Source organism: Formica exsecta, unplaced genomic scaffold (genome assembly GCF_003651465.1).
Source record: "Formica exsecta isolate Colony F162 unplaced genomic scaffold, ASM365146v1 scaffold365, whole genome shotgun sequence".
Lineage (NCBI taxonomy): Eukaryota > Metazoa > Arthropoda > Insecta > Hymenoptera > Formicidae > Formica > Formica exsecta.
The window spans coordinates 2,021,841-2,028,127 of NW_021850897.1; the positions used below are offsets into that span (position 1 = coordinate 2,021,841).

The 6,287-nt window shown below is 37.2% G+C and overlaps 1 protein-coding gene across 8 annotated transcripts in view; it reads left to right on the forward strand.

Moving 5' to 3' along the window:
* The window catches only part of LOC115239201 (putative polypeptide N-acetylgalactosaminyltransferase 9), a 241,688-nt gene that overhangs the window by 117,375 nt on the left and 118,026 nt on the right, over positions 1-6,287 (forward strand). The gene's annotated exons all lie outside the window — the stretch shown is intronic.

Below are 6,287 nucleotides of genomic sequence, written 5' to 3' on the forward strand. Positions count from 1 at the left end.
AAAAAAAAAAAATGAAATAAAAATAAAAAAAATCTCGAGAATTGTGTATATTTCAAATCACGCCGATGTTAAAATAGTACCGTGTTTTTGTATGTGTGTGTGCGTATATTCCGATGCTCCACCGGTGCACCGCGGCTTGAATGGTCGAGCTTGATAACAAAACTCGTTGCGACGAGGATATTAATGCTCCGAGCGAAGACGCCCTTAATAAGTCCGCGACGTAATGAAAACCATTCATATAAAAGTTTTCCGCGGACGCTGACGCTTTAATTGAACGAGAGAAGGTCGCGCCGCGGCCGTTCGCCAGTCTCTCTCCTCCGCTTTTCTTACACCAAGCTGTAACAAGATGTCAGAGATTACCGGGGACTCTCTTCTCGCTTCGTTGGCTCCTCCGTAACTTTCGTATTCTTCCTAGTAACTTTCATTAAAAATTTCCTATCGGGCGAATCCCGCGATGAAGTCCGCCAATTTGTTATCGAGCTCGCCACTTCATCGGGAATCGAGTCGAAAGTTATTCACTTGTTCCCTCATCGGTGGAACAAAAAAATATAAATTTTCCGGAAAATGAATGGAAGGGTTCCTTGGGATAAAACGAAATTCCGAGCGTTCGGCTTTAAATTAAATATTTCTAGATATGACCAAAGAGAGAAAGAAGGAGGAAGAGAGAGAGAGGGAGGAATTGAAATTCGAAATTATTTATTATGCAAGAGGGGAGAAGGTTTATGTCGCAGAATTTATAATTAATGTCATCGGGACGTTGCAGAACTCGCGGGAAATTTTTATGAGCCGCGATACGTGGGTTAATTTTAATACAGATGTCACAGACGCGTTGAATATCGAAGGTGACTGTCGATGGAGAATTTCTCGCGCCGGATTTAATTTCCTTATTCAGATCGAATGACAGACTCGCCGCGTTTAATTTCGTCGCGGTCAGACGCGTAAAAAGAGCAAGGAAAAAGGTCCGATGCATCGAATTCGCGAAGAATCGTCATCGTTCGCGGACATCCGCCACTTTTATGTTCTTTTTGCTGCACCGACTGTGGCAGCCAGTGGGCTCATTAATTTTTCATCTCTTGTCCCCCGTCATATAGTGCCGATTTTAGAGTCGGCCGGAATAAACGAGCAATTTTTGCGGCACCGGCGCCGTCCGCTTCGATTTAACGAGCGTGATTTAATCGCGCCCCGAAGCTCGCTCACCCCGCAAGCCATCTCTATCGCCCCTAGCCTGGCCCCGTTTAGGGGCAATTAATCCAGCGGAAATGCATGGGTCGATCGTACCTCGACACAGCATAGTAATTGCTGCCGGGAGCCTTTAAACGCAAGCGATATACCTGATATTTACGAATTGTACTTATCGACCATGCGCTCTCAAACTGACTGAATACGCTGTCTGTTTAAGATCAGATGCACTAAAATGGACGGATAGAAGCGAAATTAAAAAAAAAAAGTAAACTGTCTTACGTGATTATTTATATTCCCGAAAAAAAAAAATGGACTTGTGTAATTACATAAAATCATATATAATTAAATCTAAAATTTGACGCGACATGATCATATCAAATTATATATATTATTTAATGTTATTATATATGATCTTATATATAATTAAATTACATAAAGCCCATTTTTTTAGGTTCTTAACATATTTCGTATCTCTTTCAAGAGATATCAAACGTATTTAATATTTGTAAAAAAGAAGAGGAGGCATAGAAAGATTTTATATATAGCGATCATTAAAGAATATCTATATAAATTAACAAAAACATAACTGTGTAAGAAGAAAAAAAATACAGTTTTAGATTTTCCAATGCTTTTAAGCGCACGTTTTGAATGCGGAATGTGAGAGAATTAGAATTTATTTACTTCCAAGAGCTGTTTTATTTCGTTAAAGACAAGTTTGTCTCGTGGAAATTTACATAAAGCTGCATAATGTTTGCGCTCGCGCTCTCACATTAAGCGCGTGTACATATACCTAAGTGTATACGTACACAACTCTCTAATCCGGAATCGCGAATATACATAAATTCTTGCTCCATCGTCGCGATTTTGTGCCGATACACGCGCAATCGCTGATACGCGTGAATTCTCCGGGGCATATTTATTACTTTTCACGATCCGCCCGCGTGAAAAATTAAACTATCAAATTTTCGAAACTATTCAAAAACTTTCATTTGTTTATATAACTGTCATTTCTCATACGCGTTTAATTTACGTTATACATTCGCCATTTCTGTGCGCGATTATTGAGAATGATTAGACCTAAAAGCTAATCAATGTCATTATCTCGACTGCATCGCACCATGGACACCGAAAACACGACGATTTTCCGCGTTTCGATACATTAATTCCAGGCGCGATGTTTTATGTACGTACAATGTGTATGCGGGGGAAGGGGGGAGGCCGCGTGTTAAGCGTCGCTATGAATAGAGATGTGTAGGGGAGGGGTAGGTACATACATCGGAGGCATTAGCGCGAAGTGTAATGCAAACGGACGTATATACTCTCTTTCCAGTGCAAAACGTTAAAGTGACACGACACGGTCAGCAACGAAGCGAACAGCTGACTGTCAACAAACTCGCGCTCCTACTCTCTTCATTATAATGTCCATTTAATTAAATACCTCCGCGTACATCCCATTAGAATGTCAAACAATAATTTAGAAATTTCTACGTTCTTCTCCATCCCGCGTATATATGTACGTACGCGATGTACCACAGAAGGTATACGCATGCGTGGGCGTAATTCTATTGTTATAAAAACGCAGAATCGCGCACGATTGTTCTCGCGTCGACGAAACGCGCTTGAATGGCTCCGTTGCGTGTTCGACTTTAATTCGTATATCCTCCCCTCTCTTAGGGGGAGCCCGTAATAATATCATTATATCTTACGGTATACGAAGCGCGAGAGATACGAGATACGTACTTACGTATGGAAATAATACTCGGCGAACTCGCTATAATGTTATTCACCGTAATAACTCATCTACGGACGTTAACGCGTGCGGTGCTGCGAAATTTCGGCCTGACTTCGCAAGAAACTTTGTAATTTTGTATGCTGGCTGATAGATCCGACTCCTTCTTGCAAATATATTTATTACTTTTCTCATTTGCATCTCTTATTACTATCAGCCTGAGAAATAATAAGAATTCTGATGAGAAATTCATGATTAAATAATATAACTTATTTCGCCGCCTGTCCTACGTGCATATATAATAATATAATAATATTTTATTAAACTTATCAGTGGCGCAATTAAGGCGATAATTAATATTTCATACAGTAAACAAGCCGTGAAAAATTTCCTAAAAATTTCTGATGATAATGTATGCAACTTTTACATTACACGTTTTCACATTATCGCGATTTGCTCTATCGATTTACTATCGAGCGTATTGTAGATAAAGACCTCTCCTTTGACAGAGATATCGAGATATTTCAATCAGTTTTACTACAACGCGCGCGCACGATGCGGCGAATCAATTCAACGGCGTTTTGCGTCGTGAATGTCGTCGTGGCACAATTCCATCGTAATCCGTGAGATGATCTTGCACGCAAAAAGGCGAGAAGTACCTGTTGAAAGAGCCTTAGCAGAGAGGAATCCGTTCGCGACTCCGGTTCGAAGTTGCCTGAAGTTTCGACGGGAGTTGACAGTCTTGGAGAAACTTGCGAGAGAGGGATCGATCAGGGTCGGGGTTTGAGTTGGCCGCATCCGCTACGGAGTAGTTCTGATTGGATGCCGATGTAATTCGGTGAATGCTTATGCATGATCCTCGGCGAAGTAGCACGTCGCGTGTAGGTTACTGTCGTGGGTGAGTTCAACGTAAGAAAGCTTGGAATGCCTGCGAGCGCGTGGGTGTCGCGTTCGTAATCATCCGTATGTGGAAATAACCGATCGGTGACAATGATACATTGAATGATACATTGAATGCAGATTTATGAGATAAGAAATGTAATTTACAAGAGTTAATCTCTGCCCAGTCTTGTAATGTAACGATAAAATTATTCCTGTGTTTTGCATCTTATTACTAGTATCAGCCTGAGAAATAATGAGAATTCTGATGAGAAATTAATGATAAAATAATAAAACTTATTTTGCCGCTTGTTCTACGTACATATTTTATTAAACTTATCAGTGGCACAATGTCGATAATTAATATTTCAAATGTAAATGAGCCACGAAAAATGTTCTAAAAATTTCAGGCGATAACATCTTTCACATTATATATTTTAACATTATTGCGGTTTGATTTATCTATCAATTATGACGTAAAATTATTGTCAGCATATTCTATGTTTAAGGAATATTCCATGTATATTTTATTCTTATCGCTAATTTATTTAATACAGATCATTGATTTTCTAATACTCAGTGCTGATCTGCACTTAATGTATTGATGTATTGAAAGCGTATTTTATTATGTCTAAATAAGGAGATGCGCGTTTTAATTGTTTAGTGAATTTAATTTAAATAATACTAAACGTTTAAATAATTAAGTATATAATTAAGTATTACTTAACTTTAATTAAACACAACATGTTATAAAAGCGTGCTTTAAATAAATATGGAATATGGATGATACAATACATATATAAAGAGAATAAATTCTTGTGTGAGGTACTTTCTCTGCTATCTCACCGTTATTTTTATCCCGAGTGTGTCATTATGTGCTATCATTCATGGCGCTCACATAAGAGAGTCGTAAGAGCGATACCTTTTCTCAGTGTATGTTGGTAGAAGAATACGAGAAATGTTCTCACGGTCGACGATAAGATTGGAATTTTGTATGAAACATCTCTACTGCTGCTCCATGTGCTGCTGATGGCAGTGCGGTCTCATATGTACCATAATCTCACCGGTTGCTACGCGATTTGCATAGACGTGTCAGCTCGTTAATAAACTTTGATTATGCAAGATTTTGATCATTATTTTAGTCGTGTATCCGGTGATTAAAATATCTAAGAAAAGCGTATAAAAATATATAATATATTATACGATTTTATTAATTATTTATTGTGCTTTTTGCATATTTAATTTTATTCTCAAAATTTCAATTTCATATTTTTCAGATTAAGCTTTTATATGTATTTCATTTCATGTATTATTTTCATTTTTCTTTTTTTTTTTAAATATTGATTGACTCTTTTATTGTTTTTCCAAAACACTAGTTTTAGTTATAGTTTTACATTTTTTAAAGAGGCAATTTCTTTTATTTATAACTTGTGATATTAGAATTTAACGGAAGCGCTTCTCTTGAATTTTGAGCTTTATTCAGTTACATCTATCGTTCGAATATTTTCATCGATGTTTTAAAAAAGAGATATAATCAGGAAATAACTTATTAGTGGAAATTCTCGTTTAATTATTGACGAATCGAATTAGATTTGTGAATGTGCCATTATATCGGAATAATGAGGACGAAAATGTATAAATAGATCAATCGTACATTCGAAGAAAAATTTAATATAATCGATAAATAAAATATGAGTTGACGATAGAATAAAATATGCATGGAATATCTTTTAAACTTAGACGAAACAGTACATAAATTAATGGCATCCTCATTTCTATTCTTGCATTAATAATAATTTAAAGCAATTTCAAGTTTTATTAATTGTAATTTTACGTTATAATTAAAAAAACATGGGAATAATTTTATCGTTACACGATCACAACGAGAACAGAGATTAACTCTTGTAACTTACATTTCTTGCACCATAATTAGAGAATCATTCAACAGCAAATCGCTTCTTGCGAGATCGTCCGGGGTTTCGAGTTTTTGCGAGATGTACGAACAGCGAAGTCGCGAGCTCGACTTCCGCAAACGAACGATGAGAAACGGAAATGGAAAAGTTCCATTAATTGCCGCCATTTTCTTGCCGCAGTATTCCCCGTATTTATTTGAAAACTTCTCTCGAACTCCATGTAAGGGCCCGGGCACATAAAAAAACTTAAGCAGTAAGATTTAAGATTTAAGAATTTCAACCATACGGAATTTTCAGCGTAGCTTACGTTTCAATATGGCTGCCTTACTGTTCGACCGTGATTGGTCAATTCGCTTACGTTTTAAGTCTTACTGCTTAAGTTTTTTTATGTGCCACGGCCCTAATAATCACATGAATCACTTAGGCCGGTATTCATAGTCCGTTCTTATATTCAAGATCGTCTTAAGTACGATCTTAAGATACTATGCGGCCATTTCATTGGTTGAATGGGATCTTAAGACGACCCAAGACCACACTTAAGACGATCTTGGATATAAGAACGGACTATGAATACCGGCCATAGT